This window comes from Anopheles coluzzii, chromosome 3, assembly GCF_943734685.1.
Source record: "Anopheles coluzzii chromosome 3, AcolN3, whole genome shotgun sequence".
NCBI classification, from domain to species: domain Eukaryota; kingdom Metazoa; phylum Arthropoda; class Insecta; order Diptera; family Culicidae; genus Anopheles; species Anopheles coluzzii.
In genome coordinates, this window is record NC_064671.1 from 32,346,285 (window position 1) to 32,373,205 (window position 26,921).

The window sequence follows — 26,921 nt, forward strand, 5'->3', positions numbered from 1 at the left end:
TTCTACCTCCAGAAGTGGTCACTCTGTGAAGTGGTACTCTACTGTGGCTTGACGGGAGAAAGGGGTTGAAGTGGACGTTGTTGTGATTAGATTTCGATACAATTATGGCTCCCCCTAGTGGAACACATTTCGGCGGGGGTTCTGCTTCTCCGGAGACGAGTAATCAATTAGACGACAACAACACCGTGTGCTGATCGTTAGATTGATAATTGATTCGATACGGTTCGATTCGGTAGGGAATGTGTGGTCGTTTCCACCTTCAGAACATGTCTATTGGATGTCCGAAAGACGACTCCAACTTCGGGGGGATCGGTTTCCGATGGGTTCGAGTAGCAATAATCGTAAATAGTAATCATTATTAGCTATTAAGTACAAACCCAAGGTGGAAAGGTACAGCCAATTCGTGGTTTCTTGTTAGAATATGCTGTGTATGCTCGTTTGTAGGCAGTTGGTTTAGAGTTTTGGGAGTTTGGGAGAAAACAGTTGTTTGTGGTAAGTTTTCCCCAAAAGTGAGAATCATTCAACTAGAACTGGATTGTTTTTGCCCGTTCGCTTTCTTATTTGGATCAAATCGACACGCAGTGGGGAAGAAAGTTTTTCAAAAGCAATGGAGAAAAGTTCCTATTTTGTTGGCTCTGTTCGATTCCCATCTGCGGTTTACAGCATAGGGTTTTGTTTCTGAAGGGTAGGCTGTTACCGAAACACCGATAATCGTGTATCCGTTCTATTCCCTTGCATCGTTTCAGTCAATATCTACAACCTTAGTGGCAGAAAAAATACAGATTGGGGTTGAAAGTGGGAGCTCGTTTGTTTTTTTCCCCCCAATAAGCAAAACACAAGCGACCAAACGAGATAATTGCAATTCGTGTTATCACGGCACAAAAAATGGCATTGTTTATTGGGCTTTGTGCTGTTGTTTTCCTCTTCCTCTTCAAGCGGGTGGGATATATTTACATTTCTTTTCAACGGAGCTCCATTTTCCCCAATAGGTTTTTGTTGTGTTTGTTTTAAAATGAAAGCGAGCTGGCGCCGTCCAATATTGAACCTCTTTAGATAACACGAAAGAATAACTTTTTTTTGTGCCAAATTTTTCAAGAGCATCTTTTGTTCCATGAGGACGCCTTAACGCAGAGGGCGGTTCGAACGATCATTGCCATTTAATGAAGAAACATTGTTAAAGTACATTTTATTGCATTTGCTTCGCGCTGTTTACACGCGCCCTGTGGAACCGCCTATCCAATCGAAGATTGAAATTTACCTCCACTGGGCGGACTTTATGCTACGGGTTGATCGTGTTTTGATAGCAAAGTTAGCCAAGCAGCATGCGGTGTATCTGTGAGTGCGTTCCGTTGGCAACGTAAATTGGTCCGCGTTTATGCCACTCGAGAAAAGATATTGAAGCGTTGGGAAGGTGATCTTGTAGCAGTTTTATTACCCCATACTTATCGTGTGGTGCAGGTTGATGGCTAAACTTTGAGCAATGAAAAAAGTTCCATTTCCCTGTTGTCCAAGGAAAATTGAATTTTGATAAGCTTGACGGATAAGAAGAACAGAAAGATACTTTTTTTGCCGTTGAGTGCGCCAGGTGACACGGCTATAAAAACGGTTTACAAGCGTAAGACAAAACTTTGCTTCTTCATTTGCATAGCTTTAGGCGTAAAAGCTTACACTTGCAACTCCTAAAGGTATGCAATTTACACACATTATGCTACTTTTAAAAGGCATTTACATCGTTTTTCAACACTTCTCACCAAATCACAAATGAGTTCTCCATCTTTGTATGATTTTCTTGTATTCAAATGATGTTTGAGGTTCCCTGTACCATACATATTACGTTACATTTGACATTTATTAGATTGTTTCTGAATGATTTATTAAATGTGGCAGAAATATTCATCCTCCTACCATTAAGCAGGATTCGATGTGGAATGTTATTTTGTTGTCTGTTTGCTTTCCAATTTCCCATGCCCACACCCTCCGCACCATATGCTAATGTGTTATCCTACTGTCATTACTCTAATTTCCTTTTCTAAAGCATCTCCAGTTCGGTGGCAGCGTTTGGTAGAGTTTCAATTAAATTAAAAATTCCCACCACCGTAGCGCAACGCAAAACAAACCTCCGCTACGAAAACTACCCTTACGCTGTGGGCTAGGGTAAAATGTTGACCTCAACACAGTAGTTGTTAAAACAGTGGTTTTCGGAGGCCTGCTGTTTGCCCGATTTTTTAGCGCTGTAAGCATACAAACACACACGAACCCGAACGCATTTTTACGGTTGGGCGAGCACTTTTATTAAAAAATAAATTAAACAAATAAATCATGTCGTTAATAATGTTTTTGCTTCGTGCATGCGTGTGCCCCGTGGAACGCAGTCTGGGCAGAAGGGTCCGAGTTTGTATGGTGGTGGTTTCCCCTGTTTGGGATGCATTCGCTGCTACGTCAACTAGCGAGTGTCAAACAGAAGTCAAACGCCTCGAGTCAAGCTAAGAGATTGTGGTAGCGAGGGGTTTTTAGGTTAGGATTTTAATCAGATACAGCGCGTTATCATTTCGCTTCGGGGGATTCACCAACGCTCCGGTAGCTACACAGTTGTTGGTAGGGTGCGGGACCTTCGGATGAGAATGAATCGTCATCATCCTACCGTCAATCCATCGAAATGGACTACAGCCACCGCCATGTGCGCTGCCGTGTGTGTGTGTCTCTGAGGACATTAAAATAATTCCCTCGATTCTATCGATTCCAATTCCAAGACACTGGGCCCACCCTCACCGATTCGTTCGGGCTGCAAAGCGGCCAATCTTACAATTCTAGGTGGCCGAACCCTTCGGCCGTTTTTGTTCGATGTCATCAGTGGCAGAATATAAGGGGTGCGACAGAATTTCCCTAATGATTGCACGAGCCGCATCGACACCGATTGACGCGCGGGGATGCAGGGAAGAAGCGTGCGGCATAACAACCCTCCTCCCGGTCGAATGAGGATCTCGACTGTAACGTATTATTCCCTCTCGGGAGTTCTTGCACTGTACCACCGTACCTATCCCTCGTGGAATTCGATTGCGTGTGTAATGGAACTAGTGCTGCGAGACAATTTTTCACATCGTGACTATCGGGGAAAATTATTACACTCACCCCCTGGTAGACAGCGGTGCAGCTCAGCTGTAAATGTCGAAGGGGTGGCTGAAAAACGAAAAACGATTAATATGCGCATCCGGCGCGTCGGTGCTCTGCACTGTCGGGCAATTCCGATGACATATAGCAAATTGTTACAGACCATTTTACAACCACCGATGGCACTTTGGCTAAGAAGGCCATCGGTGTTGGTGTGTTATGCGTTCGGCAGCGTGAACCTGCGCTGTAATGCTTCGAAGGGGGTCACGATGCTATTACATGGACAATGCAGCGGATGAGCCACCATATTCTTATGGGCTGTTGTTTTCAACAAACGATTTATCATTGGAATTGATTTACGCAAATGTGAAAATATGTGAAGCTTAGCCAGGATGATTTACGGCTTTGGGCAGATTATAGTTGATCGGGTGAGGTGCATATTCAAACGTTTCATTTAAATACAGTTTAATCTAAGGACGATTATTTTTTGGATGTGTTAGGGTGGCATTTTCTTGAATTAGAATGCAATAGAATTCCTTTTAATCCATTTTGTGATGCATTTTACATACTTTCAGGCGGATTTGTGAAGACATTTAATTACATTTTTCTTTTAGAGATACTGTTGAAATGTTATCAACAGAATTCTTTCGTTCACCCGAATGTACAATAAATATGAAATACACAAGCGTTTTTTAAGCAACGTAGTTAGTTTATTGTAGCTAAAAATCAGTCGCTTGGTTCGGGGATCGGAGAAAGAATGGCTAGAGATCGTAACCTTTGCCACGTTCGGGAATTTTCGTGCTATTGGGACTGCTCGGCCCGATCGTTATCAGCACGACTCCACTTCGATAGTGTCCTCTATCGGGAATGACGGAAAACACCACTGTATCATCGAATTGACCGTTAATATTTATTTTAATATTTAACAGATACACCACGTTGAGATCTCGTTGAAGGATTTCCATAAGATCTTTTTCCTTCTATTATTCAAAAATGAAGACTTCAAACTTCCAATTGTCACAGTAATCTTTGGCTGAGTCCTTGATTTTAATTATCCCGCTCAATGACTTAAATGGTAAATCGTATCTTACCACTTTCAATTTCATCCCATTGCCGGATGTACTTAAACACTTCCACTTCCTGCATTTCGCTATTCAAATGCAAATGCATCCGTTCCGACCGTGACATTAACGTCCAGCTACACCACTGTGCCCGGCACGTGCCAACACCTGTCGTCGATAAATCTTGTCACTCCCCGCTCTGCACACTTGCACACTGTAAACTTCACTACATTGGCTTAATTTTCTCTCGTACGCACGGAATGCTTTTAGAAAGAACGTCCTTCTGCGACGGGGACAGCTGGAACTGCCACCTAAGCCACCTTATAATCCTACAATCGTGGTGGTGGTGGTTGAAATCGAAAATCGCATCAGAACGATAACTACTTTTGCTCTCGCTTGGCAACGAAAGATTGACCCGCTCACTTCCCCCATTAGTGGCACGTGTCATCGCAACGGTTACGGTGCTCTGCGTTGGGATGCTTCTTTCCGGCAGGCGGAAAATTAACTCAACTAGTGGGGTTGAAGAGAGAGACAAACACAGCCGAATGAGCCTTCTGCCAAGTGTCAGTCGGCACGTGACCACTGTACTGAGAAGAATGGGACCTGTCGCATCGGGTGGCGAGATTTAACGAGAAAACCCGAACTCAAACTGCAAACAAGTGTGTAATGCAAAGACATTATGAAAGCGAACCTGTTTGTGGCTGTTATTATTCTGTTATTCTTTGCAAAGTAAGAACTGCAGATACTCTCTTTCCATAGCATTTGAAGGGTAAACCTTCTTTTTTCCCTATATTCTTACAAAGTAAGGACTAAAGGACTCTTGAATAAAGGCTCAAGGCTTTTGAATCTTTTTTTAAGAAGAAGTATAAAATAAATTTTATTTATCAATGCTTATTAGCTCTAAATACGGCTAAAATGTCACACATATTGCATAAATATAGGCGTTTTCTAGTTGAACTTTGCTGTCTTCAAAATAGACATTTAATTTGGGTTTTGTTTTGCAAGAATACTTAAAACATTCCACATACGTTTCAAGGAAAACAAACAAACGGCTTAAACCAAACATGTTTGGAGAATTGTGTTTGCTGTACAAACCATATTATGCCTTCTTTCTTTTTTCCTTTTTGCTCCCAAGAAAGTTATCAATATGGTGAACCCCACGAGCGATCCTTGTCACTACAAGCAAACGACTCATTTGATTAGCCTCCATCCCGCTGCCCGAACATCAGTTACGCGGCTTTTTTCACGCAGTGCAGGTAGAAGCGCACATTCACGGCAGCGACCGCGGCTGGGGACCAACATCAGCTTTTACCAGCGCCACAGGGCAACAGTGCGCTAACATTACACATGTAACGCAAAAGTCTGCAAACAAGCATTCTACACTACCTCACGCCGAATCCGTGCCAGCGTTCCGCGTGAAACCGTACGACCATTTTCCACCATTTTGCCAGTCGGCATAAGTTTCTGGCCCCGGCAAGGAGATTGCACCCTGCAGCGACTGGGTAGAATAAATTTATTTTCCCCCTGCATGGACACACTACTACAAGGCGCACACGACATCTTGCTGGAGAAGTTTTCCTTCTCCCGCGGCCAATCGCCATGGCATTGCACAGCGAACGGCAGCTCCGTAGGTGTTTCCGTGTATTGTGAGCCTGACTGCTCTCGATGCCGAGGGATGTGATATTTGGTGCGGGTTCTAGGTTAGGGATGACATCAAACGCTGCTTTAAAGTTTTCGTTTGGTATCTCTTTGAAATGCTCTTGCGGAAATGGGGAAATATTCAAACAAAGTGTCAGTAAAGGTGGGATGAAATCAAATTTTCGATCCATTACCGGGCGAGATAAGGTGCTGTGATAAATAAACTCATCGGCAGAATGTGTGATAATTGCTGATGCAGTATTGCAAGGTTCTCCCAAGAACGAATACAATATTATCAGTAGAAGACGTTTGGGTCCTTTTCCAGGATTTGTTACAAAGGCAAGCCTTACCCTGAGTACTTGCAAACGATTTCCACGTCGTCCTCTTGAGTCATCTGTGCCCCTCGGTTAAATGCTCCAAAGCAACTCCAGGGAAAAGGGAAGAAAATCGGCCTTTTATTAAAAGTTCCTCACGGCCTCCATTATCTATCCCCTCCTTGCTACTAGCGTATGTAATTGACGTATCCCAACAGCCTTCAGCTTTTGTGAGCATAGTTTAAGCAAAAAGTGGCAAAACAAATTACTTTTCCGTTGGATTTTCCTATCCTTCTCCGCTCATCTTCTCCAGGAAAAAGGAGGAAAAGATCCACCAACTCGGAAAGAACGACCTTTGTTCTTCGTTTTGTAAGCAGTTCCGCGAGATATTTCGTCCCTTGCATTGTATGAATTGAACTGGAGCAGAAATCAAATTTCTGTGGTTTCGCATCATTCTCTTTCAAAAAGGTCGGAGTTTAACGCGCGATGCCTGGCAGACAAATAACCCTTGAGGCATTTCGCTCGCTCGTCGAGGGCGCTGCTTCCGGTTGGAGAAGAAGAAGAAGAATCGCATCAAAGTTCACATTACAAGGACGCATCTGGTTACGCTGCTTTTGTTGTGGCATTTGTTTGAGAATGGGGGAAAAAGGGGTCGTTGGCCTATCTCCCAAAAACTGGCCTGGAATTGCTTTTTGGGCCGCATGTACATTCTCCACCGGCATTTCGCAACGGACTGAATGTTTTTGGAGTGACTGTGATGAAGTTATTTTGATTCTAATGCTTGTCTGTTCTCCCGCCCGCCCTGATTGCGGACGTTCAAAGCGGCACAGATGAGGCGGCCGCCCTGCTGCTTATTTAGTTAATTAGAGACTGATAAACATGAAAGCATAAAATGAAGCATAAATTCCCCGAAACCGTTTTCGCGTGCCACAGCTCAGGCGCAGGGGCGGGGTAGGGCGTATAAAAAGAGGGTGTCATAAATTTTTACGAAAATGCGCCACAAAGTTCTTGTGTTTTTTCTTGTCTTGTTCGCTCTCCTTTCTGCTCCTTCTTCTTGCTTGCTTTCGGGGGGCCGTTCGTTTTAGTGCTTAGTAGTGGCATGCACCAGGCGGCATGGTTTAATGTTGTTCGGTTTTCACTTTGCAATGCTCCACCAGCTCCCCGCTTCATCCCAGAAGGTTGGTTCCATGCTTAAGCTGAATGGAAAAGTGGTTTAGAATGAGGAAAAAGAGCAGCAATAAACATTAAAAACGTGACGCCATGTTGGTCGCCCGGGCTTAGGGATTATGCTAGTTGGCTTGTGGGGCTAGAGGGGAGGGCGGTCGGTAAAACAAAAATATTCGCTACAAAGTGAGTTATGAAATGTTGGTCCCCGGCCGGTGGGAAAGGTTCAGTGCTTTATGTTTTTCAGTGGACCCCGATGTTAGAGACGCACAAATCAGACCGAAAGCGAAGCGGGGGAGGGCACCCGGAAGTTGCAATAATCGTATTTTACTGCGGCCAGGTTATCGTTTTTTATTCGACAAGAAATGGGACCTTTCTCGCGTCCCTGTGGCTGTGGAATGTCATAAAGCTAAAATTGTGCCATTTCGGATGGGAAGTTTAATCACCTTCCAGGCGGGTTTTCCAGGTGTGTCCAACACCGTTGGTTGGATACTTTCACCGGACACTGGTACAGGATAAGGGTACAGAGAAAAGTAGAGCTTGACAATGTTTGGAAGAGAAATAAAATCCAGCAGGAAAATAAAGAAAGAGGTACTTATGCTCGGAATGGATTAAATTAAAATTAATGCATTTTGTGCACTGTTTTTCTTATTTGAAAATTAATACCTTCAAAAAGGCTTATTTTGTTGAGTAGATTGCATAAAAGCAGGCGGTTTTTATTGACATACACAGTTAAACGCCTGAAGTTATACTTTCCACACTTCACAAAATATTCGTTTAAAGTCTTCATACACTATCCGTTTTAGTGATAGAATGAAGATAGAGTAGTCTTAAATAGGGTTTTATTTTAAAAAAGAACTATTTCCGATTTAAGCATTGAAAATAATTTGTTTAAATGTAATCAGCATTCGCTGCTGCGCAGAAGTTGAACATTTGTTCCGTAATTTACAGTCCACGCTCGAGCGATAGGACCGCCCGGCTCTTTACAACTACAAAACCACGTGATAAGTATTTTACAGCACGGCAATCAAACGGGATATCATTCTATAAAACGAAGCCCGAATGAGTGTGCTTCCTTATCGCAATGCTTACGCTAATTGAGGACAACCGGGCAACCTTTTGCATACCCGGAAATGTTAATGCCTGCACCCAAAACGTGTACCGCGTGGCGTGCCCAAAGCATCGAAGGAACCCCTTGATTCTTTTCCACCTTCCTGGGGGAAAGTGAAAAGTAATTTCATGAAAACATCCGGTTTGGAAGGAAACCCGCTCTCTCTCGCCGGTTTGTACCTTGGTTTACGATCACACTTCCGGAAAAATGGTCGTTTGGAGAGCGAGGGAGTTACAGAAAAAAAGAGATGCTAGAAATGAGAGTGTTGAGGTACTGGCGGGACTGAGGCCACACACACGCTAACCGAACACTCCAGGAACTTGCTTGCACTCTCCCAACAGTCGTAAACGGTTTCCTAATATGAATTTTATTATCACCACTATCATGAGTCGACTAGTTTCGCTTTCACCGTTTGACAAATGTTCGTCCGTATTTTAACGGCCTCTGCTGGATGGGTGGGTAACGCTTTTAGGGCCTCGGTGAAGGCATATCCCCTTGCTCGTGTGGTGTATTGTTTCGCTCGGATTATGATGAATGGCGTGCGCTCGATGGTATGCAGCTCGTGAAATGATTATTTCTTCCAATGGCGTTGGTGTGCTGTTGAAACCACACGGATTAAAGCGTAAATAAAATCACACTCTCACCCCGTCAACGCTGCGCTCCCTGTGTCTGACCTTTAACAGGAAGTGGAAGTGGTGAGAGTACCAGCACGCGAGGAGATATCCTACTCTCCACGGGGAATGATGAACATAAATATTTTATGGATATTTAACACAGAGAATTGCTGCTGGAATGTTGATCCAGTAGACGAAAGGCCAGGGTTTGATAGTTTACGAGCAACTGACATTCATGCTACTCGCCTAGGACCGGTAGGACATTGGACGAACAGGCCCTTTACTGGTGTGCTGGGTTTGGAGAAGCAGGCGAGTAAGACCTACATGTCGTGTTGCTTTGGGGACTCGTAGGCTATTATTTAGTGGCATTCGAATGGAGCTCTAGGAGCTCCAACCTCAATCCGGAAGTGAAGTACGGAAACCAGTTCATGGATATTCGTGCCAGGGAAGGATTAGCTACGGCAAATCTAATCTAGCTTCCTGGACATCTTTGCCGGAAAGTTGTATTCCGTATGCAAGGCCTACCGGTTAGTCTGATAGAAATGGAAGACTCGTTTCGTTTGAAACACGAGTACTCTGGAGATTTATGTCAATTTTCTGCCGGAAATACGAAGAACTTGAAAGCTTCTAGGTGTACAATTCTTCTGGAATATATTCGAAACGGTCAGCATTGGAGTGAATTTCTTTGGAGTACGCCTTTTTGAAAATACGAAACAAATGTATTGCCATTGCCTGCTTCTAAACTCCAAACATGTTGTCATTCGCTTCCGGACGATTGTGTTTATTCTCCATTGGGCTGCTGTCGCTACTCCAAACCTGCACCAAATGGCAGCTCAGCTTCGGTGAAATGAGCTGATGCAAATTGGCTTTCCCCGTTGATTTATGGAGAAAACAAGTTGTCCATGTACCGGAAATGATTATGACAGTAGGAGGGGGGAGGAAGTATTTGCAAGCCGGTGAGCTACACGAGCTGCTGAGCTAGTGGCAGGATATCCTCAGGAACAAACCACAATCACCCGAGTGTTTTTGGACGAAACGGGGGGAGAATGTTTTGTTTGCTCGGAATCAAGATCCCTACAGGCTCCCCAGCAACGGGTTACCGTTTCGAGTTGCGTTGCAATGTGGTACGAGACGACCACATTCTCCCCCGGAGCGGTACAGCTCTTCCCTTCTGGTTGGAATTCATTAAATATTTAACCCGTGCCCGTGTTTGATAGCGCTACCGAGGCACGGAACGCATAAGGACTTTTGCGGGGGTATAAACGTTGGCGAAAAGATCCCGATCCAGGTTTTGGGGGTGCATCTATGCTGTCTATGCTACGCAGCGTTACGCTTTACGTATGAAATTTTATATGTTTGTATAGTACCTCTGCTGCGGTGGAACATCAGTGTGTGCAGGGAGCGATGTTTATTTTTGCATAAAACGCCAGCAGCCTGCCGCTGGCCTGGAGTTCCAAAGAGCGTGCGTAAATTGGGAGGCTGTGTACTCTCTGCTAATGAAGTCACTTACCGACACATCTGGCCATGTTCGGATCAAAAGCAGTAGAGGGGAAGCTCAGGCACAGCCAGAGTGTTGCCAGAGTGTAAAAGTGTGTTACAATCAACCGTCAACCTCGTCTCCAGTCCTCCTCCAGCTTGTGTGGAATATTTTCCGAAGGGGTCGAATGTCATGCGGGATGCCGGGTGCCCGTTGTAGATTGTGCTCTTCCCGATGGCGTTGGAGTTTTTGGCATTCGGCGCGCTCTCAGTATTTGGGGAACGTTATCGCCGTAAGGGGGATGAATAAATTATAATTGAGCAATTGTGCTGAACCGATACGGCTAAAGCGGTTTTGCATTGGGATAAGCGTAAATATTTGCTGTTCGAGCTGAAAATGATCAACTGGCAAGGCTTGGAGGGTGTGTGTGTGTCAATTAAGGACACGTTAGACGAATGAAGGACTTTAACGAGCAGCATTATGGGAACGGTAGCACGTTTTTTGGGGGTACTTTATTCAGCTCTGGGCTTCAGTTAAGACGTGATGACGTCATTTTGGTTGAATACGATTGTTATTCTTGAAGGTAATGGCTGTCTTATTGGCAATTCGCGCGAAGTAGCTACATCTTACTGAGAATCAGTTGATTAATTAATCCAGTAGCCTGCTGCCTGTACAACAATTACAAAACCTCTTGTCATCGTGTTGTTGTGGTTGTTGTTGTTGTTGTTGTGTTGTTTTCGCTGTTGATAACATTGCTCCAGGTGTGCCTCATTCCCCCGCCAATGCTCAGACAACAGCGCAGTGCGAAGTTGTGGGTGAGAAAATCCAATTATCATGCAAATGAGACTTCTGCCTCTGTCAGTTCCTGTCTCAGCGAGGGCTGCCCAGCGGGAGATCGAAAAACAATTTCCCTTTTCGGCTATTGTGTACACTTTCTCCCTCGCTTTGCAATCAGCACATCGGGGCCTTCTGTGGTCAAATTAGCACTCATTAAAGGGAATGTACTGAGAGGTTGAGATGAGTTTTGGTTGCCTTGTTCTTACAAGCAATCCTTAGCTGTTAAGGCATACTGGGTACTCCTTGTACGAATCAGTCACATGGGGGCATATTGCTTGCGTTGAGAGTGTGTGTGTGTACGAGGCAGATAATGATGCCAAAAAAGTAATTATTCTCCTTAATAAATTATCCGAGGGGATGCTTCCGGAATGTGCGAGTGCTTCCGGCCTCATCATCATTGAAGGCAGTCGGTGGGAGTGAAAACGGATCTCAGAAAACTGGGAGCATCATGATACAGGCCCCCTCGTTTTGGAAGCTGATTTGACATTTATGAACATCGAACGAGCAAAAAAAACAAGAAAATGGTGGGGAAAAATGGCTTCGCTCGTTTTCCCTAGCTGACTTCCGCTGAAGTATGTTGTGTCTTGTTCGTCTCGAGGCTGCAGTGAGAAACAAACGACGCCCCTTGAAGTTCGCCCTTTGGAATCGACCGGATGTTGCAGTCTTTCTTATCGTGTAATCGAAACCGATGTAAATTTTATTGCTATTACACAAACGGGACCGATGATTGCCGACCGGTTGACTGACATTGAATGAATGCGCCGGGGGAGGGTAGAAGCGTTCGTTGCGGTTCGGAAGTCTGACCTTCCGTTCCGATACGCAACATCAGTCGCTGCTGGCTAATGGTATGGAAAGGGAATGATTCGTTAAAGGATCGAACAAGACAACCGGCTCGTTCGTGTGCCCGCCCAAACACCCCCCAAGAACATAAACCATCTGCTTGAAGCATGTTCGATGTAAATTTGCATTTAACCAGCCACTTACGTGGAAATGTGTTGGAGCTTTAAACGATAAAATGTGCAAAGAGTAAAACACTTTCCAAACTAGGTCATCTCCGATTGTGCCGATGGCATCCGATGGCGCGATAAGCATCATAATGGAGGGGTACGAAGCACCTTCAAACATTAACACTTAGGTAAGGGAAAAAGAGGGTTTCCCGTCGGTAAAAAGAACCCTGTACCGCCCAAGACCATGAAAAAAGGGTGTCATGATTCATTATTCACACCGACACTACTGCATTGGACCGGTGGAGCGCGCACCTTTGAAGGAAATCCGGAACAGCACGATCCCCACACCTTATCAGCGGAAATCACAGTGCGTGTGCCGGATGGACTGGAAAATCAATTATCCTGACCTGAAGGGAAAGTGTTCAAACGGGAGAAGAAAAAAAAAGGTATAAGAAGTGTACAATGTTCGTCAATGCGTCAATTTGAGGCGCCCTGCTAATGAAAGGATGCTCAATGAGCAAAAGGTAGATGAATTGAATGGATGTGGATGAATTTTCTGTTTCGCTGACACGCGAAAGGATGAGCGGTGGTGAAAGAAAAATTTAATTAAAATATGGTAATTACATTACTGCTGCTTGTCTTCCATCACGCGATGACTCGGATCGGCCAGGAGGGAACCTTGTTAAAAAGAACGAAGCGATTGTCTGCAAGGCTTAAACAAGAAAATTCATTTAATGGTGATTGCAAAGCTATGATCCGTTCAGAACCGTTCGCGCTTTAGAACAACTTTCCAACGAGCATTGCAAAAAGCGCCAAAATGTATGCAACCAGCATGACAAAATTGCCGTTTTATTACAATTGGCTTCATTTTGGATCTTGGGTCCTCTTTTGCGTTTGGAATACGTTGGAAATGTCCCTCACTTCACAACAATCTGTTCAATTATCTCAGGAAAAAAGGTTTCCAATTGGGGATCGTTATCTGTCGGATTCATCGCACAAATCAATCAATTAATTAGTGGTTACAGGTTCCACAATCAATGTTCTATTAAGTCCACTAAATCTATTACATTCAAGCTATGGAAGCTACATCTTCAATCGACGATTGAACTGCACCAGCAAATTGATGACTAAATGGGATTTTTTTCTTTTTTCCATTCTACATTCACAGGTAAGCGACAGCAATCAAGATAGCTCAGCTGGATCAATGAAGTGACATCTTAATTCGTAGGAGAAAGCAGCAACATCAGATGACGGAGTAAGGTTTGCTATTGTAAGGTGGTCTATCGTTTTTGCAGTGGCAATAGAGCAACAAATCCTGCTCTATTCTAATGGCCGAGATGACTTACAAAGCCATCCTGGCCTGCTGTGCCGGGTTCAAGTCAACAGATGTGCCGAATAGCCGGAAGTAAAATCAAAGCTGCTGCGAACGGTGGACCCATTTGGGAGTGAGCATAATCCATTGCCAATCATGGAGTTTCCTTCCTTCTGCTCGTCAGTAGGCCGTTGCTGGAGGTTGTGATGCATTTCCTTTGTCTTGCCTGTTGGGCAAAAGCCTTGTTGTTGGCTAATTAAGTTTCATTCGTCTCCATTCGTTTTGGCATCTGCCGGGAGCATAGGGTCGTTAGCAGTGCCAGAAGATGGCCAGTGGGGAAAACAACATTGACACAATACTGCGCTAGATCGTATCGGACCATTGTCTTAGTGCATGGGCATTTTGCTCCAGCCTTCCTCGCTCCCAGGACGAAGGAACGCAATATTACCCACCAACACTTTCTGGTTGCGAAAATGGTTTGTGTGTGATGATATCGTACCACTTGAAGGATGTTTGATGAAAATGCCATCACAACAACATGGTACACTCATGATCTATCTCTTTGTTCATAGCGATGGGGTGCTGATGCTTGTTTTTCTACACCACGTTACTATCGTTGGGATGATCCAATTTCCGTTTCCTGCACTCACACAAAAAAAAAAACTCTTGATTGGTCCTTTGTTTGGATGGTTCAGACAAAAAATGCCTAAAGTCTGGTAGAATAAGGGTAGAATATTTTCTTTTCATTACGTACACTACATGCGGTTTCAGCTACAGGGAACGAAAAACTTATTTCTCATTTCTACATAACAAGCCAAAGCTTGAAGACACCTGAGCTGACTAAAACCATGAGGTATAACCACATTGAACAACTTCAACCGATCAGTTACCACTCCCTTCGTTACTCGATGTGCGTGTAAGTAGTATAACATGTTTTCATTTCACTGAGTACGGTTAGTGCATGACGATGTACGATGAGAAGCAGAAAAAAACGAACACTGTAGTTGAAATAATAATTTTTCTCCTCGTTTTGGCATGATAGTACGCCAAAGTGAAAGTCCACCCGAGTGGAAGAAAGTGAATCGACCGGACGTGTGTTGTCTGTCCTTAGGCTGGATGATCTGGTTCTCGTTAGTATGGTTCGGCTTCCTTGCGCATTACACCCATACTACCATGCGTCCGTTTTCGCTTACTGCATTGAATTCTATCAAACGCCTCAAAATGCTGAATCGATACTCGTCCGTTACGCTTTCACGTCTGCTGCAGACATTTATTGCTTCGAAAAGTCGACAGGAACGATGGGGCATTGGGGCAGTAAAGATGCATTACTCTTGTAAAGATAAGAGATCTAAAGTGAAACGAAAACCGCTTTGCACGGAAGAGGCGAGTGTGTATTGATTTCATGGAAAAAAATTCGATGTTTGAGGCTCAAGATTAAAGTTGCAAATCGAGTTGTGTGCTTTTGACGTCAACTTTTTAAAGACTAAAATTGGAAAATTGTTTAAACGTTTTAAAACCGTGATTTTTAGACACACGTTGCATATTTTTAGGCGTTTTTAACGACGATATAAACAGAAAGCTTTGATTGGAAGCTGTAAACGGTTCATTAAAATGCTTTAACATAGCAATTTATTAAAACAAAAACAAAAAACAATTTAGCGCCCTAGCGATTGAAACACTAAAATTAAACTTTCAAAACTTCTGGTGAAAGGACCTTTAATGAAGCCATCGATTAAAACCGCTCCCAGCGTGGCCAAACGAAAACCAACACATCTTCACGTTAATCAAGCGAAAACATGGACCGAAACTCCCAGCTCATTTATCAAACCTGTTCCCGTTTCGAACAGAACGCCGCGATCGCTTTACGAACAGAACGACACAGTCTGCTAATGACAATCGCCCGGTGAAAGGTGGCCTTTGGCTTTTTTGGCCCAAAAGTCAATCGTCCGGCTCAGGTGACCGACCGTAGGGACCTAAGCTTGGGGCAGAGCAAAGATCCTTCTGATGTGGTACGTTGTTCTACCGTCCGATGACACCCATTGGGCAGGAAGCCATGGAATCGTTCGGCCCATGGAGAGAAAACCCCCGAGTACAAGAAAGGTCTACAAGGAAGGCCGAAGGTCAAAGTCACCAAAAGCGACACGTTGACATGGGTTCGGTTGGTTGGGATCGGACACACCGCCGTCCCTGAGTGTTGGGACGTTCCTGCGTGTCGGACTAATTAATACATGTTTATTTTATGCTGACAAAGACACCGGACCCAGAGCCCAGAAACCTGCAGGGGTTTGAAACTGGAAACATGACACTGACCATTGAACCAGTGGGATAGAAGCAGCCCTTGGTCCCAGTTTCGGGTGTGGATTAGAATGTGAGAGTTCTTTCGGAATGAAAATGTTGAGCGGCGCTTGACTGGACATGGGCAGTGGATTGAAAATTTACGAGCTCAAAAGCGTAGCGTTTGGCTTTTGATGCTTTTTTGGAGCTGCAATGAAGATGACACTCGGTGGAGTTTGGCTGGAGTGTTACTGCTGCTGAAATGTATATTCCAAGCACTTGGAGCGATGTTCATTCTACCGTGTTGTTCCGTACATTTGGGAACTATTTCAACTGAAGCACATTTGATATCCAATATGTACCCCCGTTGGCTAAACCGTCATCATTCCCCAGCGAGAGAGAGCGATAGTCAACCGGCAGGATATCGGCTGGCACAAACAAACAAACCTTAAAACAACAACCGAAACGCGCAACTGAATTATTCCCCCGACCGTTGCTCTGTTATGCTTTGGCTCACGCATAAATATTCAGACACAATCCACAGCGAGAGAGGACCAAGCACCCGACGGCTGGAAAACATGCCTCCAGATGGCTCAACAGGGTTCCTCCCTGTCTCTGCTCTCTCTGGGTTCGTGTGCTCCAGAAAACGCATCCAAAATTGTGGTCACCGTCCGGCCACCGGCTTGTGCATGTGTTGAATCACTTTCGGAAATGATCGTCGAGCAGTTGAAGGCATCCGATGCTTCCGATTTTATGTGTGGAAAAGCATCATCATTGCCAACGGTTTAAGGTCGGACGCTTGGAAGCTTGCCAGGAAATGGGGCAGGAAATGGGGCGGAAACACCCTGCAGGCCATCAGGGGAATTGAGTTTGCTCACGAACGCTGGCGCTGCGAGCAGTATCTGGATCTGGACTCCGATCCGATTATGCTGAGTACGGTGCCATCGACAATGTGTTGATTTTATTATGAGCCTACAGTTGGAGGCTTTCGGCATACGGGCAAAAGAAAATGCACTGTTTTCTGTGCATTTTGCAAAACGTGAATTATTTACGAGCAGATTAAAATGTCTGTGCCGATTTGTATTGACCAAAGTATTGACCGAGGAAGAGCAGAAGTTTTGCAATTATGCTAAAGTAATAACCATAATTGAACCTTTTCATTCTTTGTGCCCGCTCGGGCCCACACTGTGGTCAATAAAGTGAAGTTCTCGTCCTTATGCAGCAAGCAGCACACTGAGACAATTTGTCCGTAAAGTATGTACACAAGCTCGCCCCATTCCCTGCCCAGCATTCATTCATCCCCCTCTTTCGAGTGCAATCACACTCACCGAAGAGATTGGTGCCGTGGTGCTGGGCAAAACTTCAAACGAGAAACACCGTCCAACCATCAAACGCGGTGCAACGTTGCAGCTTGTTTGCTGTACGATGATGCACCTTAAGAGAAGGACGAATGGAAAAACCACAAACAAAACCGGACGCTCAACGGCCCGGAAACGGAAACACAACTATTGTCGAAAACGGTGGAGTGGTTTGTGGTCGGTGCAGCAATAACCTGGGTTCCTTGTTGCTTTTCCTTTCGGTTTTTGTTGTGCATGCACGGTGAGCTTCGCTGTGGAATTCCTGTCCGATATAGCTAAACACTTGATAAAAGTACCCTAGAAGCACAGTGCTGCTGTTGAATCGGTTCAGACTGCTGCTATTCGGTCGGTATCGATCTGTCCACGGTGGTGCTGGAGTTGAAGTGTCTGGCGAGGTGAAACTCTATCGTCACACACACTGAACTTCTCCAATGGATGCCACATTATTGGAAAGGAACTCGTCCATGCTTCCACATCCTGTTCATTGTATTTGTCAGCTTGCTAGCGAAAGCATAAGAGAAAGAGTTTCTGCATGGTTTACCCATGCATTGTGGCGCTGGAACTGTGGCCTGATATCTACTGTTCTTTAGTGGATGGGTTATGCAACGAACTTTTCCTGGTGGTAAGGGAGCATTTTATTTACCCGAATTGAAAGTGTACTTATCGAGCGAGTGGTCGTTGGCCGAGAAACTGGTTCTATGCTCTTACCAAACGAATGCGCCGAAATGTAACGAGAAAAGTAGTTACAAAAATGATGCTTTCAGAGAGATTTGCACCTACCAAACGGGAACAAAGAGAGTGTGGGTTACGCCAAGTTCAAGAAAAAGATGTCCATCAAAGCATTGTGAAAATGCTACCTTGAAGTGTCTGGAAATTAAATAAATGTTTCAGTTTGAGGATTTAAACTGTTTCCTTTTTATCATCCCAATTAAACACTATCACGCTCTCTAATAGCAATCTATTGACATACCGGTTGCATACTTTTAGGCTAACTTATTGCGGAAATTGAACAAGCATCATACGTTCTTGTTAAGCTCATACATATGATGACACAAACACATCTGAGTAACTTCAATTCAGCACAACATTTCCAATTATTCACCGTTGATTCACCGTCGGTAGTATGTATCACCTTATGTCATTAGGGAAACCGTCTAGGTACCATCCCTCGTGGTCGTTACTTACACCAGGAAACATCGAACCTGCTCCCTGCAAAACACGTCACCCTACGAACATCGTCATGGTATGGCGCGTGAAAAACGACTCATTTATCCGCTATTGACATGAGATGGATGGACTAGATTACACTTTTAAATGCTGCTATGCAAATATACACCGTCCACACACCGTCCATCGATCGGAAAACACTGAGCCCCTTTTGCGCGGACAACAGCCAAACAAAGGCTCGTGTGGTGTGAAAATAGCTTCCTCACTGCGCTTCACGCTTGTCCAGAGATGTCCCAGTGCGTTCTTTACACTCCTCGCTGCCTCGATGATGAAATGATACGTTCGCTCTTTTGAGGGGACACGTTTGGGACGTCGTTCTGCCGGTGATGTTGGCGCAGTTTGATCACGTTCACGAATTCAGCATACAGCACATGGTTTCAGAATAGGGGCCGGGAAAACCTCCGGAGCTGATAATCGGATGATTTGGATTGTAATCCCGGGTGATTTGCGAGGTGGAAAACCCGGTGGTCGACAACGCGCTCGCCATAATATGGTTGACCGATGTCCTGCCGACCGGCTTAACTCCTGCTTTTATGGGTGTTTACCGTTTATGGGTGGAGTGGAAAAGGTTTTGTACTCAAAATCTACTCATCAGCAAATGGTTTTAAGAGGTTTCACGTGTAATTCAACTGTTGGTTGCAGAAAATAAAAGCTTTAAATGCTTAAAATAATCCCGGTCAGTGTTGGAAAATATGAAACACCTAAAAGTATGCAATGTAATATTATCCCGACAATTTGGTTATGTTTAATGCATATTGCATACCTTTAGGCGTTTATTGACACATTTTACATAGAGTGTACAATATAGAAGATTTGAAGCTTGTTATGATTCTAAACTTATAAAAAACAGTTTTTGCTTACCAGTGGATGTTCTTTAAACATGAAAATCCAAACAGGGGGCAAAAACATACATTTGCTTCTGAAAATGAAAGTAAAATCACCATCAGAGGTAGGTGCAATTCGTATCCAGTTTTCCATCCATAATTGCTTTTCGATGCCCAGTCCCAGATTTTTCTGTTTGTTTATTCGTCCGAAAAAACCAAACAAATCAACAAAAAAAAAGCCTTGCGTTTCTATTTGCTACACATGCCGACCACTCAAATGCACAGCTCCAATGCAACATCGAAACGAACTGCACTGGCGATCCATTGCTCAATCACAACATACCGTCGACCAGCAAACGACCGGGGCTGCAACTGGTTTCACTTTTCCAGTAGGCTGTAGCACTGTGTTTGCATTCGACTGTTTGTTTTCCCCGTGAACGTGGTCAGACAGATCGACTCCAAAGCTGCTGCCCGGTTGGAGGTCACGTCCTGCAATCTGCACCGAGAGCGCCCCGTTTGATCTGAGTGCTGCACGAGTGAGTGCGGGAGAGTGTTGGGAAATTGTTGACATCAACGCTGCAAGTGAAACGATACCGTCACCGTACAGGAAGAGCCGGTCGACCCTTGGTCCGTGCAATCGATGAGTAATTGCATTTCCGAATTGAAATCGGTATGACGGGGCGACCGTGTTCCATCCCCCCAACACGCCCATCCTCAAAGGTTCCAGACGGAGTCAACATGCGGTGACTGTTTCGGTGGTCAGTCGGCAGACAAAGCTTTACCGGCGTCGTGTTTGTGCGTGTTTGTATGTATAAAGTGCAAGGTGTTCGAACATGATAAATGTCATCATTTGTTTTAATCAAATTGTAATTTTCCGAATCCAAACAGCGTGTCGTTATGCCAAGGGCAAGGAGTGTAACACCAAGTGAGGTAAAGCCGCTTGTCACCATTGAACAATAATCGATTGGTTTTTCACCACGCTCACGCTCTGTGCTGGATTGTTTACGGAAGTGTCAATGTTGTTTCAATCGGCTTTTCGCCCCTCCCATCTTCCCCAGCTCACCCTGGCGCCATACTGTTCCAGCGTGGTCCGTTCTAGATGCCGATCTGGCGAAATCGAAATGCGTTTAAATATTGATCCTCACAAACGGATTCCATGGGCTCTTTTGCATTTGTGATGCGTTTCATTTGCAGCGAGGTGATGAAAAGTGAAATTGCAAATATTTACATGCCAAACACACACACAAACGATGGAAGCTAGAGAGAAAGAGACAGGGAGAGAAAGAGAGAGAGAGGGAAAAGGAACGTGACGTTTGAAGAGCTGATCGTGAATTGTTTACAGAATTCTACGCGTCTACGCTTTGGTGAGGCAACAGGGCTAGAGATGATTCAATTAGGGAAATTATGTTGTGCTTCAACCGTTACAGATGCGTACGTGTTGCATCGATGCAGTTAAGCGATGGAGCGCGTTTGCTAGGGGGCAATTAATGATGAGCTGGTTTGGTCGTTTGATGGGTTTTGGTTTTGTGTATAAATAGAGGTGCTATGAAATAATGTGGATGTGGATGTTCAATTGTGAATCACAAAAATGCATCACTATAAAAGTGGACAATAGTAGGCCCCCAAAAATGCTAATTTTGAAGACAGGATAACAACATAATTTGAAATAATTTACAAATACCACTATTAAAATAAGTTTTGGAAATTTTTAATCAAATTTTTATCAATTTTTGCGACCAAGAATTTTGCGACCAAGAATTTTGCAACCAAGAAGTTTGCGACCAAGAAAATTGTGATCAAGCAGTTTGCGACCAAGAATTTTACAACCAAGAATTTTGCGACCAAGAATTTTGCGACGAAGATTTTTGTGAACAGAATTGGTCATTAACATTTGTGATATCATGCCATACCAATGTCAATGTAGGAATTCGTTGTATAAAAGAACATAGGGTAAATGTACCAATAGTGGTGCTATTGCTCTAAAATACGGTTCATAGGGCAAATTAAAAGTAATTATGTTATTTAAGTTAGTGTGAAATGTTCTTTAGCCTTTTACAAAGGGTTTAAAAGTTGAATGAGACCATTCCGTTACTTAGTGACCGAAAAATCCATTATTTTGTGAAATGTGTCAACATTTGTCCAAAATCCTTAAGATTTCATAACGATACTCATTTTTCTGTTAACGTTCTAAACGACCACTTAACCACGCAATTACTAGTTTTTCAACATAACTGTTATGAAATGTTATTGTTTTACTAAAATTATTTCCCTTTCAACCATATTTATGCATTTTTAAGTGTTTTTTACCATAGTGCCATTATAGGTAAACAAAACAGGCATGTTCCTATAGTGGTTATAGTTATAAAATCAATAAAAACAGGTCGTTTAAGATTTTTTTGGGGAAATTTTTGACATGTCGTTCTGTTTTCACTAAAATAAGCAACAGAAATGAGTTTTATGTAGGTAATTTACCAAAAACAGGCCAAAATTCGCTTATCTGGCTGAATGAAAAATTGACTTCAAAATAAGCACACTCTTCCGGATGTAGGTTGACGACAGGTGTGATGCAGTACTTTAGTGAATAGTTTCATCAATCAAATTTATACATTTTTTACGATCAAATTACGCAACAAACCAATATTATGGCAGTAATCCTTGCTATTCATACGAAAACAGCTTCGAAACTAAGTTTCATAGATATTAGACACCGTTTTTTATGCATCTTTGTTTACCACCACTATAGGAACACAATACGACGACTATAGGAACCATACCACCATTATAGGTGCAACGAAGCAGTCACAAAAATATGTATTTTTTCTTAAATTTAATGTATTTCAGGGTAAAAATGGTTGTGATTGCGAAGATAAAACATATTCCAATTGCTATGTGTTAAAATATTCATAAATTGTCCTTCCTGACACTTTAAATCCATTAAAACACATCGGTACCACTACAAATTGCACCACTATTGGTACATTTACCCTAATTCTTGAACTGAATGTTTAGAAAGTATTAGCATTTTTGGGGCCTACTATTGTCCGCTTTTATAGTGATGCATTTTTTTAATTAAATCATCTATCAACTTAGTAATTCGAACTCCTGCACATGTTACCTTCAGGCTCCAAAGATTTGAGGTGCAAGCTGTTGCATCATTTTTACATAAAATAAAAAAAGGAAACAACCAAACGCTACAACCAACGCACAATGGAGAAATTATGTATGAAAAATATGATAATACACTCATCCGAATAATAATCACCACCACTTACCACAAGCTGACAAAAATCGACCAACGATTACCGTACGCGCTTACAGCGCACTATCATGAGATGCAATCGAAAGAGAGAGAAAAAAGGAAGGTTATTAAATTATGCAAATTGTTTCTCGATTGGAAATGCATAAAACCTTACCACTGCTTGCCTTCCGCACTTGCCTTTTGTGCATGAGCCAGTGTTTGTTTGTGTTGGCTTCTTTGGCTCCCATGCCTGTGCGGCCGCTGTGCACCAGCCGATTGCATCATAAACAAAACGTTCGCTTTTCCACCGCACCACCGTCGTGGGTGCACTGTGCGGGCCGGGCCGGCTGCACTAATTATGTTGCGGTTGGGTCAATGGCTGCTGCAGATTGGCTATGGCAGAACCATAGCGTCGACGAAAATCGGGACGAGCGTGCTCGCTGCCTGGCGGTGGATTTGTCAGCATCGAGTCGCTTCCCCCTGTTTTTATTTCTGCTTGGACGATCCCCTGTCCAAAAAGAGCAAACCGCGAGGCTAAATGATAATGGTTTCAGTGTCAATGTCCGTTGGTTGAAGGTAGGTTGGGGATTTTTTAATGTCTTCCCGGTTTTGGCCTAAACCTCCCTTCAGAACGGGAGCTCCCTGTATGTTGCAGGCTATATCGATCGGGCAGTGCTACTGCTGTGGCTGATGGGTTGTATTATTATCGCCGGCGGCGCTAATGGTGGTTGTCTGGCACCAGCACAAGCAAGCATGTGTCGTCGGTCTCGAGTGGCTCTCTCGGGTGGAAGAGAGTTTGATGAACATTTGTTCCCATAATCGATACCGAAAGCCCATGAAACTGGGGGGAAAGGTACAAGCGTTCGCTGCTCAAGGGACACGGGTCCAGGACATTCCAGAGCTGGCAGCTGCCAAATATTTCATACCGATGTCACCGATGCTTGGTGGAAGAGAAAATACAGAAACCGAGCATGCTAAAACACTGCAACCAGCGCTGATAGGTGGTTTTGAGCTGTGGTGTGTGTCTGTGTCAAATTAGAATGCCAAAATCGATCCCAACGCTGGAAGGCTTGTAAACGCGAACAGCCACAGCTCGTATGGTAATTGACTAAGCATAATACGGCCGCTTATTGATGGGCTGCAAAAATAATATCCATTACATGGCCATCAATTCAATGGTGATCGTGCTGCTGCTGTTCAAAAATATGCAAAACAACACACGAGCAGCATATCAAAGCTGGGAACAAAAATTTGGTGTCCACCAGTGTGATGGCGCGAGCCCAGTTATGAGCATGAATTATTCAATCGAACGACATGCGAGTTGTTCTTGATTGAAAATCAGGCAGCTGAATGGCGGCTGAAACGGTTGCTTACCAGGGACATTATTCAAATGAAATAGATTGTTAGTCGCGTACTATTGTTGATTGATATTATATTGATTGAAACCATTATTGAATTGGGATAACTGCACTATTACAAGCCATTTTGTTTTATGAAAATCGTGTCAGCTTTAAAGTAACTATTACTGTTTTTTTTAAATAATTAGCATAAAACATCAATATTAGAGTTAAAATTTGCATAAAATGTAAAATTACGCCTAAAATTATGCAAACTGCAGAGCAAATGCATGTTAATAATTCTATTTTGTTTAACAAAGTGTATCATAAAGAAATGATTGTGGACGTTTTATGATAAAATTGACAACGAATTAAGTCATTTAATATTCTTCCCAACCAACCAAAACCCCTTTTTCATTACCTTAACTAAGACGTCTCCTTTCCAATTGAGATAATTTTCTGCATCATAAATAAATCTGCTCCTCTCCCATTTCTCCCCGTCAGGTGCATGAGCGCTCTCGTTTAACGTGTTAATTTGTAGCAACACATTCGAGGTATTGATAGATTTATGTTTCAAATCCCTTCCAGAAGTGTGTGTTGTGTGTGTGCGCGCTTTGCTTTTAACAAATGTTTTCCCAAAATTGTTCGACCGACTTCAACACACGCCGCCACCCATCTGGAACGGAGACTGTCAAACCGAATTATCCCTCCCCAAATATGGTTGAAACATAGAAAGCGTCCCAAGAACAGCTGGCACTGTTACGTAAACATCCGTAACGGCCACCAGGGCCATCATTTCAGATGGGTACTGCTGGGTATCAGGCAGCACCGAACGCCATTATGCTGCGCGAAGGTCATACCGTCACCGTGTTCTGTTGCGGAAGCTTTCCAGTGCGTACCTTAAAGCCGCCTTCCATTTGGGATTTTGGGACAATTTTCCGGGGAAGGGAAGAAATGGGAACCGTAACGCAACCGACCGATCAAATGCAAAGACGAAAGACAAAGCGATAGACGCTTCAGTACGAACGCGTCCGTTATTTATGCGTCATCGTCACCGTGTTGGCCCTTTTTCCCTCTCACCGAGTGGGAAGGTTCTTCTTTACCTTCACCTCCACCACCCCCTTTGGGGCGCTGATTTCCCATCAAACACCGTTGCCAAATAAGTCAGCGCACGGCGTAGTCGTTTGTACTGAGCCGCCGCCAAAGCCGCTCGTACGGCAGAACGCACCTTCAAGAACGCACCAGCTTAAGGCAGCGACAGAGACGCGGTACCAAGAACCCGGGGGGTGCCTGATGACGAACGTGTGCATACAGTGTGCCGGCCCCGATCGGTTTGCGTCATGCGCAGTGCGTGCAGCATAGAATAGGGCGTCATGGCGCACGCGTTCCCGTCCGGGGCGGCTCAGAAATCGATCGTGTTGGCGTTGGAACGGGCGTACCGACGACGACGGTCCTGGTTTGTGTGCGATCGTTGGCGTCTTCAATCTGCTGGTCGCTTGACGCATGCACACGTGTGCCGCTTAGTGAACGGTAGTTCGATAGTAATCCGGAGTCCAACAGTACAGTGATTGTGAGAGTGCAGCGCCCCATGCGGGGAAGGTTGGCAATTTATTAGGGCGATTAATTCCGGGAGTGTTACTTTAAAAATAGTTCCGAAGATGCATCTGATGGCTTGATACTGCGAAACGGATGCATTACATCGTCCACCGAGGAGCTGTGCACAAGGTGTGTCAGTGTCTGTGTGTGTTTGCGCATAATTCTGCAGGGAAGCTATGCTGTGCGAAGTGAATTTTTAGCTTTACGGGTAAATGTGCGTCGGTTGATGTTGGCGTAGAATAAATCGTGACGCTCCCTACGACCCGGGAGGCTGTGAGTGTTTCATTCAATTCAGAAAAGGTGTATTCAATTTGATATTGGTGTTATTATTTGCAAATCGGCCACAAATCACGTGCCGTTGTGTGATGTGGTTTTATTACTCACAGATATAAAATCGTAATGATCACCTCTTGCGCTGTGCGTGGGAAATTTCCGGGAGTGTTTGTGCAGCAGTTAAAGTGATTTACACACACCCCACAAAATGGAAAGGAAGAAGTACAGGAAAAAGGAAAAAAACAACCAACCTCAGATGCCGGAAGGAAGCGCAGTGCATTTGTTTACAAGTGTCGGGAAGAAGTCGGATCGGTTTGTAAATTGCACTCAACTCGCCCCCGGCGGGGTTTGCTGCTGTCAGTGAATCATACGCGGGTTGTGCGCGGGTGAAAAGAGATGTTCCGTTTGACAAGTGGGAAGAGTGGTGTGTGTTTGTTTGATGGTGAAAATGTGTCGAAAAGCAACGAGTGATTGATTGCTGCGGGAAGGAGAATAAAGAAAAGAAGTGCATTGGCGTAAATTTCGCAGTGGGAAAGCAGTGTCACGAGCAATCTTACTCAAACGATTGTTTTTTTCGTCTTCTCTGTTATACATCTTTTGTCGAAACGATGTAGCAGATCAAACTAGTTGGTCGAATGCACATCTTAATTAAAACATTGGATATTAGAATACATTGAGTTTTAAAAAAATCCAATTGGATTTCATGCTCCAAGAATTCTTGAACGTACCTCAACTAGAACTAAAGCCCCTGCATTTCAAGCAACCGATTAAATCAATTTTTATGCACGCGTATTTCACAATTCACATCTCAAGCAATTCGCAACGCCCCCGTTTTTCTGCCTTTCAGTTCCAAGAGCTGCAAGAACCTATTGCACTCTCAATCGAGCTGCTGCACTCAAGAAAGGTGTTTAATTTGCCCCAAACCCGGGAACAGAAATATAAATGCGTTTCGTTTTGCTGTGCATAAAATTTTGCAATAAATTATTGCACGCGAATTGCCCCGTATTTTCAAGTGCGCGCAGTATCGAATGAGGAAATGAATTTCGAGTGAAACGATTTTGTTGTGCCTTCCGCCCTGGCATGAGGGCCAACTATATTTGGTTCGCTAATTTTCAGTTATTTATATCCTCTTGACGTTAATGTGAACTGCAGCAAGCAATGCCTCTTTTTACATTTCCAGTGCGCCCATGCAATGCCGCTGCAAAGGTGAA

General features: G+C 43.9%; 1 protein-coding gene across 7 annotated transcripts in view; it reads left to right on the top strand.

Annotated features, from left to right (window-relative positions):
• Positions 1-26,921, top strand: part of LOC120957068 (protein sickie) — a 303,567-nt gene that overhangs the window by 87,221 nt on the left and 189,425 nt on the right. The window contains exon 1 of one of the 7 annotated variants that reach the window (XM_049610521.1): positions 25,272-25,440. The exons of the other annotated variants lie outside the window; for them this stretch is intronic. The gene's annotated coding sequence lies outside the window, so the exon portion shown is untranslated. Of the gene's footprint in view, positions 1-25,271; positions 25,441-26,921 lie in introns of those variants that run through there. 7 annotated transcript variants of the gene reach the window in all.